Below are 16,426 nucleotides of genomic sequence, written 5' to 3'. Positions count from 1 at the left end.
TGCTGAAAAGAAGGAGGTGGGGAGTGTGCCCAAGAAGCTGGAAAGGGGCACAGCCAGGACAGCTGACCCAAGCTGATCAAAGGGATATTTTATACCCTATAATGTCATGCCCCGTATATAATTAAGGAGTGGGACAGGAGGTGTAGCATCTGAGAAACCAGCTGAGCATTGGTTTCAGGAGGTGAAAAACCATGCTGTTCATCACTTTTTTGTGTATTATGACTAATTATTATTATCCTATTATTATAATATCTTATCATGTTCTTTTTCTGTCCTATTAACCTGCCTTCATCTCAACCCAAAAGATTCACTTTTTTTTTTCCCCTCCCTCCTTTGATTTTTACTTTTTTTCCCCTCTCCTTTTCCCCCTCTCCCCCATCACACTGCAGGGTAGGGAAGAGGCAGAGAGATGAGCTGTATGATTGTTCTAGCCACCTGCCAGGTTACAGCTCAACAGTTCTTTTAGTGCTCAATTTGTGGTCAGAAGGGTTGAGATAACAATAGATCTGACCAGACCATGTTAAAATTATTTTGGTGTATACATTAGTTTAATACCTGCTGATCACAATGATGTATTATCTGTTTGCATGGTTGGGTCATGTAAGTCCTTACATACCTTATGTATTCCCTCCAGAGCTGTTTGTCACTACTGGGAGCTGGATGAGCATGTTCCCTTTGTACAACTCACTTATGGTAAGGTAACATTATTGGCCATAAGAATTATTTGGTCTGTGTATTCAGCACTGCTGTCGTTTCTGTACCTCAGTTGCATTTACTAAAATTCACTCACTCTACCTTTTTTCTATTGAGAACCAATCTAAGGGCATGTTCTGGGGCTAATCCACAACAGGAGAAGACACCTTCCTTTTCTCCCTTCAGGCTAGGTACAATAGCTTTTGAGGATTCTGAATATCCTTGGGATGTTCAGACCAGAATGTTCCTCTTGCTGTGACTCCTGAATATGTTTCAAGTTTTGCATAGGTTTAAAAAACTATTTAAAAATGTCGCCCAGAGATCTGCCCCAAGGCTGGATAGTTATGAGTGGCAGGATAGGGTTTGTGGGATAGCATGGAGAAAAGCCAAGGCCAGTAGGCACCTCTGATGTTTTGGAACTTCACCCCTGAACAAGTGCAGAATCTTGAAAAACTAGTAGAATATTTAGAAAAAGTTTGCTATCACCCTGTTAATTCCAGAGGCACACAGATCACTAGCCCAAGCCCTGTTCAACACTAGTCAGTATATTCAAAGTGAAGAGAAGGTCTCTGGATCTGAGGACAAAACGTCAGGCACTGGCAGCTACTCCAATCCCTGCAACAAGCACCGCAGCCACTCCAATCCCCACCAAAAACAGTGTGGCTACCCCAGCCCCAATGACAGGCACCAAAGCTGAACCCCAACCTATGTCAGTATCAATGGCCCCTGTACAGAAGAAGAAATACACAAAAAATTAGTTCATTTAGTATGGGATGACAGTGAACCAGGAACATCAGGAGAACAGGAGGAAGAGGCAGAACCGGAGGTAATCACCAGATCCCTGTCCCTGAGTGAGCTGAGAGATACACAGAAAGATTTCAGCCATTGCCCAGGTGAGTGCATCATTACCTGGATGTTCTGATGCAGGGAAAACAGGCCAGTAGCCTGGAATTAGAGGGGAGGGAAGCCAAGCAGCTGGGATCCCTGTCTAGGGAAGGAGGCATTGGCAAGGTAATTGGAAAAGGGACAGAAGCCTTCAGCCTCTATAGGAGACTTCTGTATCTCTCCAAGGAAGATATAGTATGTCATGTAGGCAAGTGGAACATCACAGAGTATCCAGTACCTGAGGGAATTAGCCATGTTGGATATGATTTATTATGACCCAAACAATGTGCAGTTATCCACTGATCCTGATGAAATTCAATACACATCATCTATGTGACAGGAGCTTGTATGCCAAATCATTTACATTAATGGACTGGCCAGACAAAGAACGGCCAACAGTGGATGAAGTAGCTGGCCAACTCTAGCAATACAGTGAAAATCTCTCTTCCTCATTTCAGCTGTGGAGAAAATGGCCCAGCAATTCCATACCTGTATGGACCAGTATCTCAGCTATTAGGAGTAAGTGTTTTTCTGCTCAGGGGAGATTATATAGAGACTACACTCAACAAGGCAACCTGTGCTTTTACCTGCGTGACCATCAGGAATTACAATGGAAAACCTACCTTCACCCTAGAGGCGCAAGTACATGAGCTGCTGTTGCAGTTTTATGAGGCTGTGCTGCTGAGATGTTTTTTTTTTAAGCAGCAATTAGAGTTTTCTGCCAGCCTAAACCATAAACAACGAGCAATTTAAGGCCAAAGTTGCGGCCTGAGAGATAGTCACAGCACCTCTGGGAATCACACATAGGAGAAAACAACCCGGAAGCAGCTGCATTTTGCCACTGGAGAAGGGAGCCGGAAGATGCAACGAGCTGTGCGGACACCAAGGCTGGGAAAGGGCGGGGGAGGAGGCAGCCCAGGAATGACAGAAGGATCCCAACAGTTGAGGCCAAAATGAGTCTAACTGGGAATGAGTGAGAGAAGCACCCCATTGTGACTTGCCCAGAGGCTCCATGCATCCTTTGCATACACTGCCTTAGGAGAGGGTATTTCAAGGACCCAAATGCGTTATCAGTGGGATTTTGACACACCTGCCTTAGAGATGCAACAAACCGCACAGTTGTCTACCTTGCACAGTCTCTCAGAGGAGCCTTATGTTGTGGGGTCAAAGAACAACAAGTACCAATCTCTACCACAACAGTGCATATCGCACCAGCCAAGACTCACTGATCCCCATCCAGAAGCTGATTTATCAACTGGGGAGACAGGGAGTGGTCAGCAGAACTTCCTCACCCTCTAACAGTCCCATATGGACAATGCAAAAGTCCAACAGAGAGTGAAGGCTGACAGTAGACTATGACTGAAGTCACATCACCATTGAGTGCTTCTGTTCCAGACATGCTTAAACTTCAATATAAATTGGAGGCAGCCAAGTGGTATGTCACAATCAATATTGTGAATATGTTTTTCTCCCTTCAGCAGCAGAGTCTAGGCCACAGTTTGCTTTCATATGCAGGGGCGTCCAGTATACCTGGAATCAACTGTCACTGGGGTAGAAACACAGCCCCACCATCTGCCATGGACTGATCCAGACTGCACTAGAAGAGTGTGAAGCCCCAGAGCACCTGCAGTACATTGATGGTATCATCATATGGGCCAATACAGTAGGCGAAGTCTCTGAGAAGTGGAAGAAAATAGTCCAAATGCTTATGAAAGCTGGTTTTGCATGAAAAAAAGGTCATGGGATCTGCACAGGACATCTAGTTTTTAAGAATAAAATGGCAAGATAGTCGACATCAGATGCTAAGGGATGTGATCAACATAATAGCACTGGTGTCTCCACTGACTAGCAAATAGGAAGCACAAGCTTTCTTAGGTGTTGTAGGTTTTGGGAGACTGCATATCCCAAATTACAGTCTCATTATAAGCCCTCTTTATCAAGTGACCCAGAAGAACAATTTCCAATGGGGCCCCAAGGACTGACAAGCTGTTGAACAGATCAAATAGGAAACTGTCCATGCAGTAGCCCTTGGGCCAGTCCAGGCAGGGCCAGACATAACAAATGTGCTCTACATCACAGCTGGGGTGAATGTTCCTACCTGGAGACTCTGTCAGAGAGCACCAAGAGAGACTCGAGGTTGATTTCAGGGGTTTTGGAGTTAGGGATACAAAGGATCCCAAAGGAGTTGGGGATACAAAGGTCTTTGGAGTTGGGGATACAAAGGATTTCAATGAGACCTCAACAGGCTGGAGAGCTGGGCAGGGAGAAACCAAATGAGGTTTAACAAAAGCAAGTGTAGAGTCTTGCACCTGGGAAGGAATAACCGCTTGAATCAGTACAGGCTGGGGGATGACCTGTTGGAGAGGAGCTCTGTGGAGAAGAACCTGGGGGTCCTGGTTGATGACAGGTTGGCCATGAGCCAGCGTTGTGCCCTGGTGGCTAAGAGAGCCAATGGGATCCTGGGGGGCATCAGGAGGAGTGTGGCCAGCAGTTCGAAGGAGGTGATCCTCTTCCTCTACTCTGCCCTGGTCAGGCCCCACCTGGACTATTGTGTCCAGTTCTGGGCTCCCTGGGATTAAAAAGGACAGGGATCTCCTGGAAAGAGTCCAGAGAAGGGCTACAAAGATGATTAATGGCCTGGAGCTTCTCCCCTGTGAGGAAAGGCTGAGTGAGCTGGGACTCTTCAGCCTAGAGAAAAGAAGACTAAGGGGGGACCTTATGAATGTTTATAAATATCTTCATCATGGGATGCAGGGGGAAATGTCCAGCCCCTTTTCAGTGGTCTGTGGAGACAGGACAAGGGACAATGGCTGCAGGTTGGAGCACAGTAAGTTCCACACCAACATGTGGAAGAACTTTTTCCCAGTGAGGGTGACAGAGCCCTGGGACAGGCTGCCCAGGGAGGTGGTGGAGTCTCCATCTCTGGAGATATTCAAGACTCATCTGGATGCCCATCTGTGCAATATGAGCTAGGGAGCTGCTTTGGCAGGGGGGTTGAACCTGATGATCTCTCGAGGTCCCTTTCAACCTCTGTGATTCTATGATTCTATGACTCTATGATTCTATGATAGGAGGCCCTGCTACACTCCAACTGAAAAAGACATGTTGGCAGCACATAAAGGGGTTTGAGTTGCTTTGGAGGTGGCTGTTACTGAAGCCCAGCTCCTCCTGGCACCTCTTTTCAAAAGCAACTGCTGTAAGTAGCAGTGCTTAAATCTAGTTTCTTAGATTAATTAAAGGAGCAAAATAACCTAAAAAATTTACGAGAAACAGCTTTATTTATACAAACTATACTATTACTGCAAGATGCCTGGAGAACACCCACAAGAAGGGCTCAGAAACTTCACAAAACTGAGGCAAAAACACGACCTCTGCAGTCCTGACTTAATGTAGCTTCAAAGAGCCTGTGGGCGTGCACACTGCATTATCTCAGGCTTTGTACCAGACTCTTCATGTTGTTCAGTGTACTGTCCCACTGTCAGGATTTCACTGAGTTCCTCCAACTCAGACTTTTTTGATGTCTAGCTCATGACTGTTTGCAGATTTGGTTTGGGTTTTTTTCGCTTTTTTTACCGCATCATTCACCTGATGTGGTTTAGGATAACAACCTCATTAATACTACTTTCATCTGACAGCGGTCAGTATGCCCTGACTCTTAAAACAACCACTAAGGACTTCCAACAAAGCACATAAAGAGATAATTGCCTAAATGCTCTCTGCGTCCTGTTTCTATTCACATCAAAAGACTAGCTGGGATATGCAGTACAAATGTAGATGGAAAGCATGTCACTTTTTGTCCCATAGCCTGATGAAAAGCTCCCTTATTTGCAAAAGCTTGAGAACGAAGGGCTAGAGTCAATAAAAATCTCTTCCTTGTTTCAGCTCCACGGAGGCCTGTGAGAGCCCCAGCAACACAGAAAGCGCACATGGCCTCACATGAAAGCAAAACCAAGTTTGACTTGGACCTTGCTCCCACTGAAGTTTTGCCAATGACTTGGTTGTTGAGTCTATACTTACACTGGCAGCTTGTGCTGCCAAGAAGCTCACCAACAACCCACCTCATTAAAAATCCCATTTTCTGTGTTTCAGGGAAGGCTTCAAGGGAAGGGTTGCCTCTCAAGGAGGAAGAAAGATGAGAAGCGTGTTCATGTGTGCACTTCAAGACTACAACTGCTTTCTCCACAATGTATTTCTGGATTATATTTCACATTTAAAGACTAACTTGACATTAGATATATCCCAGATTGTTTATTTATGTTAGCAAGAAATGAGACCAGGCAGAAGACAAGGAAAAGATCTTATTTAAACAACAAGGGAGGAAGAGTCTCTTTTTGAAGGATTATTTCGTAGAGCAAATTTGTTTTGGTTTTTAGGCAGAGGAGGAGGACAAGTTCTGGGAAGACAGTCAGCACATGTTTGTAACTTGTTCATTTTTCTTTCTGTCTTCCTTTTGAGGTTAACTGGGATTATAATGTCTCAGAAAATCAAGAGTGGATGAAACTCCAAGAAACAAGAACAAGCTTGTTTTAGTGCATAATGATGCTTCTCCAGATTTGTCCACAGATTTTTAATTAAGCTTAGTTCAGGCTCACATCCCAGGAACATTTTACTTCCCACATCTTCTGTGGCTCTCAACTGTTCTGCAATCTAGACACTCCAAACAAATGAAAATATGTTTTATCTACTGAAATAAACTACTATCATGTTTAAATGTTGTTTAAAGGTTGTTTCTGGCAGGACTGTGACAGAACAACTCCAAGTTAAGCCTATTTTCTGCAAGGTGCAAGGAACCATGCAACAGTTTTGCAAAATTAGAAGCAGCAACATAAAGATCTCAGAAAGCTGCAGCAAAAAAGGGCACAGTGCAAGTGTCACATTCATTAGCTGCAGCAATAACTACAGTTTTCTTCAGCTGTTATTTTTTCTCTGCAATTTTCAGACCACCTATCTATTGACTACAAGTAAGTTGTTAAAAAGGCCTCTATTACCAGAAACTGCCCTTACAGAACTTCTTCAGCACAACCAGTCTGAGTACTTGCACATCTCCAGACATTCAAGTGTTCTTGTGCTTCTTTCTCACCTCACCCTCTGTGGTCTTGTTTCAGGTGAAAAACTGAGGCACAGGGAGAAGGTGAGTCCTTCTGTATATCAGTTAAGGACAAAAACTGAAGCAAAGGTCTGCAGCTCCTGGGATGTTACAGCGGACCACCCAAACTCTCTCAAAGCACATGTAAGGGAAGGATAGAATTGAAACATGCCAGGAGAAGATAAAAATTACCATAAAAAGAAAAGATCTGCATAGTCTTAATTCCAGGACCCTTGCAACAGTCTCAAATAGGAAACAATTAACATGCAAATTTCTTTCACTTCTATCAATAACCATAAAGTAATTTCCTGTAGTTCCAACATCAACACAGTCACACCTGACTCAAAATACTGCCAAATTAAAACCTTCTGCATAGCAAAAGCAAAAAAGAGGCAAAAGACGCGACTGCAGTCAGTAGAAAAACTAATCATATTACACACCAAACAAAAACCACGCAAAGGCAGGACTCCAGAGAGCAGGATCATGCTTCTTTTTTTTTTCTTCTATCTTAAAAAATTCACACCGATTGTAGTCTTACCAACTACAGTAAGGAAATCTAATCAGAAAAGAACAAAACAGCAACATTGAAAACAGATTTTTCTGCAGATCACAGTGCAGCCCTACTGCTTTATATAGCGAAGATGTGTTCCTTAAACTCATCTGTGGTTAAACTGGGATTTCTTTGGAACCCTGGAAACCAGAGGGCAGACTCTACTAAAAATGTTTTGTAGCTGCCTGGTCACATACAGCAAACTGCCAAAAATTTGGCATCACTATTCTTATCTCTCAAAGTGCTTGCGTGAACTTTTTCATGTCTTGCAGAACATTTTCATCACCAGCAGAGCTAACAGAATAGATTAGACAGACATCACTGGGTCATTGGCACTGTAACTAGGAGAGCAGGGAAAATATTTTGAAAAACTAACATCATCGTGCCTTCCTGAAGGTTAGGAGGAAAAAAAAAAGAAAAAAAAAAAAAAAGGCAGGCTTTATTTCCTTGGAAGAAAAGCTGGGGGTGAGATTTTTCTTATTGGAAAAAAGAAACTTTTGCAGCTTTATAAATGGCCTTGTGAACATCCTCTTTTCAAACCAGCTATGCAAAACAGGAAGGAACTATCATGTTTAAAAACATATGCCCATCTAACACTGTCACATGCGCAACATTAACAACATTCAGCTGTCACCTCCTAGACTCTCTCCCAAAATGTACGGGGTTGCTGACTCTGAAGATGACAATGCCTGGCAATAATACATATGCTAAATATTGAAAGGAAAAAAAAAATCCTTTTTTTGTTGCTTTCCATTTTGTTCCTTTCATGCACTCTCCCCAACTGGATATTGTTTTGCCTCTCAATCTTTCCACTGTGTTTCTTTCAATGGGGAAAAAAAACACCCAGAGTTTTTTTTCTCTTGTAAACTCAAAACATATCTGTAAGAATTTCCAGGGGAAAAAGGAGTTGGGGAAAGAAGATTGGCAGGTGTGACTAGCACTGAATTCAGGAGTCTCTATGCAACCCCCTGTTTGCCCTGGTATAGCATCCCATTGTGCTTTGCAGTTTCCTCCCATTCCTTCAACTCTTGAATATAGAAAACCCAAAAACCATCTTCTGTAGTTCAAGAGGCTTCTTATGAGCCCATCCCCACCCTGACACCCACAGAGGTGGGATCCCAGGGGCTCTTCAGTGATCCGGGAGGATTAGAAGCCTCTTGTGCAAAAAACTAAACTACAATTCTCAAAATTGAACAAGTGCCCAACTGCCCATGCAAAGAAACTCCCAAAAAATTTGTTGGGTGTGGGGAAAGAGCCTGAATGGTCAATATGCATGAAAGGGCAGGCTGGGGAAGAAACATGGAGTAGGAACAGCAGAGCCTTTCCACTGCTCCTTTGTACCCATTCAAAGAACATTCACATTCTCGCTCTTAGAAGTCCTCTTTGATTTACACATCCAACTTCCTAGTGAGATTCCAGCATTTGCTTGTTTCTATTCATTCTTCTTCACTCACCACCCCCCCTTAGCTGTTTTCCCTCTTCCTCTCTCCCACTGACAACCATTTCCATTTCTCTCCTTATCCCCCACTGTGTGCTTTTCCTGCCAAAAACATGGCCATTTAACAACATTGCCAACCAAACAATTTTTTAAAAAGTAGTTTAAAACAATCCAGAGCAATAAAACTATGATATTTAGCAATCTGGTTATGTAAATCAGGTTAGAACACATACTAATTTTTACATTCAAATAAACCAATAAAACCAGCTTAAGTCAACTTACAAATTTCTGGCTGTCACCAAACTTTATCTACATCTTTCTTTGTCCGTCCCCACTTCCACCTTTTCTTGTGCACCCAATAGCCCACTCACTTCCCAGCCTGCACTTCAGCCCCATCAGATCTCGCACACAGTTCCTGACTGGAAGCCCTCCAGGCCCTGCTGAGGTCAGTGGCAAAATCCCATTAAATGTCTGTTATGACCGTTTCAGTCAACTTGAGTACACAATTGGGAGATGGGCAAGAAAATCTCACAGTGCAGCCAGCAGCGAGTCCTATGTAACATAGGGCAACCAAATTCTCAGTTACCATGACTTACTTCTAAAACAAGCAGAACCAATGTGGCTGCAGCTTCTCCACAAACAAGCCAACTTCTTAAATGTACTACAAGGTATAAATTTAGAATTTAGGGAAGAGACACAGTGTTGGTTCTTTTTCATATAAGAGGTACAAACAGGAAATTTTTCTTCATTTAACATAAGTTGAGCCTCTGCTCAGGAAAACAGGTATTTATATTCACATGTGTATGTACAGACATTAAGTATAACTACACACTCATATACATAATTTTTTCTGCATACATGTCTAAGAAAACACATTTGAATAAAATTTAAGCACCTAAAATGTGTTCCATTGTATGCAAATTTACCTTTCTTTTTTTTTTTTAACCCAAAGGCTCCTCTAAGAATCTATACTGTATCATTCCTTACTAGCAGTATGAACCCTGGCCAAAGTCACTTGCTTGTTCCCTGCAGAGGACTTATGATCTGCAGCACCCGCCCATCCAAGCGTTGGCGAGGAGACCCAGCTGGTCTGAAGCTGGAGGGCCTGGCTCCTGTTCCAGCTATCATAAGTAGTGCAAATGATGCCTTAGAAGGAAAAGGCATTTCACGGGTAAGAAAAAGAAACATCAATTCTAATTTCAAGGTGGAGAACTTCCATTCTGACAGTTTTTAAGCTACCTTATGTTCCCTCTAGATGGTATAACTGGAGCAAAGACTGGAGCAGGTGTGGCTTCAGATTAGCAAACCATAATTATTCCCCAATGGCTCCACATCCTCCTACATTGAGACACTGTCCAATACTTTGGTCTTGCATGGCAAAATGGATTTGATCATGTAGGTACACATTTCATGTATGTGCACAGCATTTCTGTGCAAGGCAAGAACTGCTATGCTGTCCTAGGCTCAAAAGCCCTCGAAGTCAGGACAACCGTGATTACTGATATTTTTGTTACTGCTCCAAATTCCCTTATGCAGCTCCCATATTCCTTGAATGGTAGAGACAAACATGATTAAATGGTTGAAGTATAGGAATTTGGTAGAACAACGAGTAGAAAAAATAGCTAACTAGATGATGATTCTTATGAGATTATTAATTTGTCAGCTTCTTCTCTTACAACTGTGTCTCTCAGTTTATACCAGCCCATTTCCCTCTAATGTACACCACCTCAAGTCATGCACATATATTCCCTCCCTCTCCACACACAGAGAGAAACTTCATTTTGCAACCACTGAAGTCCGTATATGAGGTATCTGAATGCCGTCATCTGGGCTGTTCTTTCTGAGCTCAGCACTGGACCACATGCAAGTGATGCCAGCCTGGCACACTCTGCCTGGTACAGCAACTCCCACTCTCAGAGCTTAATTACTGGTTGTCTTTTTCTGCCTTGCTCTGCTTTGTGAGAGCCCATGCTTGCACATTATTCTTGAAGCTTTCCCCAAATTCAAATATCTTTCCATTTGCATTTTGGTCTCTAAATACATTGTCTAGCATTACTAGCTACATTCTCCTATGAACCCCACAACTTACACTGTGGCATCTAAACAATTCTACATGCTTTATCATCGTTAGTCACATCTGTTGGCTCTATCAGAAATTATTTTCAAGATTGTTATTCCTACAACAGTTAAAATACTACTGAAACATCCTAGGTTATCATGATACCTTTGGATATATCACCTATCTATAGTGGAGATGCTTTGAAAGAGGTTTCCTCTCTGACACAGATATAACTGTATTGATCTTTTTCCAAGCTAGGCTGCAATGTGAATGACCTTCACCACTTTGAAAGAAACTGCCTTGTGTGCATTTGGTATTGCAGTATGTATCAGCAGCTTTCAGAAAGTCAAAATGATTAATTATTTCTTACCGATGCGCACCAGGACACAATCTTCTTTCTCTTTAGAAGGAACCACAGAGTCTTGGTAAAGCTAGAAACAGAAAACTTGAGATGTATCTTTGAAGACAAATAGCTGCATTTGTGCTTACTTATAAGCTGTGCTATAGACTTTCAGAGTTCAGTTCAAATACTATCAAGCAGCAGCCACTCCCCTTTGGCCGTTTTTTTAAATGCAACAGATATAGCACATCACTCCCAGACTTTAAAATGAGCACACAAACTCCATGGACTCAAAATCTAAACACTACCAAAGACAAAACAAAACAATACCTCCCTTTCCATGCAAACTCTAGTTTTCAGCCTGCTCTTTTCTTACAATGTTTAATTGTGTTCTGACTAGACAACATCCAGTGTTTCGGAGGAAAGCGCAACATATTCCTAAGATGCCTCCTTCTCTAACACTGGGGTTGTTCACATCTGTAGAACATCGTATGTCCATTTATAGAGCCATCTAAGTTATTTCCATTAGATCAAAACAAGAGACAGTCAATATGATATCAAGACCTTTCCCCCAGAGCAAGACTTGTGAGCTGCAACACTCTACCCCAACATACATTTTCAACATAGGCTCCAAAAGGCATACATACTGCAGAGATACAACATGGAGATGACACAAATTACAACAGCTACATGTAAATCCAAACAAATGGCCAATCTTCTGCACAGCCAGCAATTTAAAAAAAAAACAAAACTACAGAGATCATCACTTTTATAATAATGACCTTACAAAACTGGCAGTGCAACAACATTCCACTACCCACAGGTGTTATTTAAAAAACTCAATATTCACTGGCTATTGAGAAGACATTGCATTTACCAGATTTGCCAGATTTTACCAGATTTTTCTTTCTCTCAATATAAATTATTATTTTAGCTTCATAGCCAGCTGAGCCACTAATCAAGCTGCTTCTTTAAAAAGGTGATAAAAAAGCAGAGACAAAGATTTCCTAGGTTTGTAAACAGATATATATAAATAAAAAGCAGAAGACTGGAGACCAAATGCAACTGACTAACCATACTGGGACTTCTCATAAATACTGATCCCCCTCAAAACCTGTTAGATGCCTCCATGTAGAAAACAATGGGAACTGCCAGTTTTTTCACATAAAGCACTTTTTCCCCATTAAGTCCAGTTAAGGACTCACAGTTGCACAAGGTATCCCGCAAGAGTCTATGTATTACATACCATGCCATCTCAAGGATGGAGCTTATGCAAAGAGGCTGTGCTCCCCTCAGACTGGCAGCTGGTCTGTAAGGTCCCTGAAGGCACTAAAGTTCACCAGAAACACATGAGCTTTCTGGTCCAAGAGTAGACTTTTGTGCCTTCAACCCAGTTTTTCAGCCACACCACGTAACAGGTTCCTCCAAATAGTAATCATGTTCACACATAAATATTCTCAGAAGAGAGGAACAGACAGGATGTTCATGTGGCAGGCATTACAAAATCACACAATAATTGGGGTTGGAAAGGACCTCTGGAAATCCTCTAGTCACCCTGTTGGTTAGCTCCAGGAGATGCTCAGATAGCCAAGCATAGGTTGCTGCCTCTCAATCTAAACAAATCTTAACTATTTATATAAGGAGAAATCTGTACCTTTGTAATATCCTGGGACAATTCTTCAGATGTTGAGTTCACAGGACCTGTAAAAGCAAAGATTCCTGCCTTTAATAAGAAGCAAGTTCAGTTTGGATCTGCTCTGGTTTCTGCTGCTGGTCTCTCTTCTTTTTCAAAGGAGCAGGCAAACAGGCTGGGGAGCCAAAACAATGGACATCGGCAGATCATGCATCTCCCCACAATGGTGTTCTCATGGGCAGCATGAGAGCTGGATGCACAACAAGTGCCATGTTATTGTTACAGTTATGTTCAAGGCTAGGCAAGCGCAGTGATTTATCTGCCAGCTGCCGATTAACCCCCACATAAAATCAACAGTTCTACTAGCACCTTGTCTCACACCAACTCTGCAGAGCAACTGGGGTCTGCTTTTCTTCTGCAGGGATTTCATGTGTTTTCTGAAGCTAAAACTTCCATTTTCACCCCCCAAAAAAATAAAAAAACCAACCTTCATTTCTCCCTCTCTCTCTTTTTTTTAATGGTTTCTTCCCTGGGCTGTGGGGAAGGACACAGCATGTGCAAAACAAGCACCACACTTTGCAAGTCCTGCCCAAACACAGGTGCAAGGACGACAAAGAGGAGCAATCTGACTGCAGGCATGCAGATGAACACCAGCATCACCATATACCCAGAGATGAGATAGTAAATGTTTAATTTTACATCTTTCAACTCAAGATTCTCTTCCATCCTCAGATACACAAATCCCTCTCCGTTCTCCAGCTCTAGCAAATAGTTAAACTTAAGTTTGATTCAACAGCCAATATAGGACAGTTTGGTGGACCACCTTGAGGGATGTGGGGGTTTGGGTCCTCTGTTCTTTCTTGGCATTCCACAAAGTCTACACTCACATTCCTGTTTTGGGGTGCTTTTTTAAATTAAAAGTTTTTAAAATGCTGTACTGATATATGTTTGGAAAAAGAATTAAAATAATTCAAAGACAGCTATCTATTATCTAAATCACACAATCTTCATCAACAACAACCCCACCTAACCTGAGGATCTCTGTGAGATTAAGATCTGGGATGCAATTATGGGCCACCTGCGATCAGCACACCTGTTGTCTCTGACCTCAGCAGTGCCCTTGGACACTGGAAAGATTCAGGACTGGGTCCATGCTGATCAGTATCTTAATCATTTATTTTTAATTAATCCATCTTCTTTAATTAACCTTCTGTGGCAGTCACATATATACTGCCCCTTGCGTTCTAACAGAGTGCAATTGCAGAGCACAAAATCACTACTGCTGTCAGACAAAGCATCCCAGGCATCATCTTTCAGCTAGAAAGAACAGACTAACTCTTCAACTGTAACAGGAAAAAAAAATACTTTAAAAGCTTCAGTGGGAAGGCAACTGGCATTCTTACTATTAAAACTGTTTGGTCTACACTTAATGTTCTGTAAAAGCAAATGCCTTCATCCTCCCAATAACAGCTTTCAGTCAGCTCATGGACATGGAATTTCAAGGTCAGAAAACAGAAAAAAGGCACAAACTACTGAACTAGCCAAAAGACTATCTATTTCGCCTTTTGTTCTACATCCTCACTGGACAATGTATCATTCCATCAATTTGAATTTAATTAAGTTGCTATGGGAGATACACTACTAAGCTAGTAGCATCACCTTACACTGACCCACTGCTTTCATACGATTGCATTTCACAAGAAGCAATGCACTGCTATAGCAGCCTCTACTCACTAACAGCTCAAGGCACTGTGAAATAAAGGTCTGTTGATCCTGACTTTAGGCCCACCCAAAAGTGAATAGTCACTACTTCTTGGAATGGCAGCAGTTTCAAAATCTGAGCGGGATCCTTTCATTATGTAAACGCATCAAATTAATATCCTGAGCTTAGCAGCCACTTTATAAAGGACTGCATGCAACTGAGAATGTAGTAAAAAGTATTTTGTCAGTCATCTCAGATAATTTCTGCTACTATCAGCAAATATTTCAACTCAATCTGGCAAAAATATATTATAGTCTCCTTAAATGCTGACAATTAGAAAGTGTAAAAGACAGGCTAACAGTCACCAGTAATGACCATTCATGGGTGTTTTAGTGTCCAGATTCAGTGGTGGTTAGTGAAGAAAGCAGGGGGGAAGACTTGTTTATAGAATCTATGGTAACCAATGACAATACCTAAATCTAAGATGGTTTGAAAACTTTGCTGCCATCAGCATATGATCAATAAGGCTCCTCTAGCCTACAAGTAGACAACTATAGTAGGTAAACAATGCAAGCACAATTGCTACAATTCGTTTGCATAGGTCCTGGACACTACCAAAACGTGGCATACTTTTCTTTCTGTTGAACTGAAATAAGGGTTTAAAAAAAAACCAATCAAGACCCAAGGCCACAAAACTACAGATGAGGACACTAAAGTGCATAGCTTCCACTGATAACAGAAATAGTAGTTGTACTTATGCCAATGTTATGTCAAATAACTTTGAGGTAGAGAGAGGATCTGAAGCTTTACAACCAGAATCCAAAGTGAGACCAGATGTCCTGACCTGGTGACTGTCGCTCTGGGCATTCAATATCTACTGGTGTTCGTTGCCTTCTTTTCCCAAGTCAGCTTGAATTAAAACTGTGTTTGGTGAAAAATATCAAAGTAATCATCACCTAGAAGTTGTATTGCCCAAGCTACTGACAAATTTAGTACTAACAACCCAAGCCATTAATTTTTTGTACTCAAGGAGAAACATAAAGACCATGCTGGTCTGTGTAAGGCATGATGATAGAATCATAGAACGCATTACGTTGGAAAGGACCTTCAAGGGTCATCTAGTCCAACCCCCCTGCAGTAAACAGGGGGATCTTTACTAGATCAGGTTGCTCAGAGCCCCATCAAGCCTGGCCTTGAATATCTCCAGGGATGGGGCCTCCACCACTTATCTGGACAACTTGTGCCAGTGATCTACTACCTTCACAGTGAAGAATTTTTTCCTAATATCCAACCTAGATCTCCCATTTTCTAGTTTAAAACCATCACCCCTTGTCCTATTGCTACATGCCCTTGTGAACAGTTCTTTCACAGCTTTCCTACAGACACCTTTCAGGTACTGGAAGGCTACAAGGTCCCCCTGAAGCCTTCTCTTCATCCAAGTCATTCATAAACTTTATATGGTAAATCTCCCCTTAAACTCTCAATAAGAGGTGCACAGACTGCAACTGCTAACAACTGCTTATTATTTCTCTGCAAACTTACCTTCTAACAAGAAAACACTTGTTGGCTGCTGGAGAAATTGGGTATAAAACTTTTTCCAGTACTAACAACGGCAGCCTACATGATTAAACATGAGCTACACGACGACTGTGTCCCCATTTTATCCATTCACTCTCAGTTTGTAGGGGATGCCACCTGGGACTGCAGTCCTGCTCCTTTCCCTCAGTCCGGTGCTGATCCTGTCAGCAGGTTATGCAAGCACTTGCATTTCTGCTACCCTCAGTAGGGCTGCCTCCAGCACCGCTGCTGAGCAAGACCAAGCCTCTCACAGAGCTCACCATTTTCAGCTTGTCAATTTGTTCAAATGTACAGAGCCAGCCACAGAATCAAATGGCCAACTGATGAAAACTTTTAATTAATTCCCTACAATCATATGTAAACGCACAAAGCATCATACTTCTGGTGCTGATGAAAGACCTTTTTTCATTATTTCTCTTTTCAGGTCTAAGAGATGCTTGCTCTGAGGTACACAGGGATGTG

General features: G+C 42.1%; 1 protein-coding gene across 1 annotated transcript in view; it reads right to left on the bottom strand.

Moving 5' to 3' along the window:
• Nucleotides 1-16,426, bottom strand: part of ARHGEF28 (Rho guanine nucleotide exchange factor 28) — a gene marked incomplete at its 3' end in the record, with an annotated part of 127,340 nt that overhangs the window by 71,313 nt on the left and 39,601 nt on the right.

Source organism: Gallinula chloropus (assembly GCF_964237585.1).
Source record: "Gallinula chloropus genome assembly, chromosome: Z".
Classification (NCBI taxonomy): Eukaryota; Metazoa; Chordata; class Aves; order Gruiformes; family Rallidae; genus Gallinula; species Gallinula chloropus.
The sequence above is the reverse complement of the archived record's forward strand: the minus strand, read 5'-3'. Positions and strand labels throughout refer to the sequence as shown.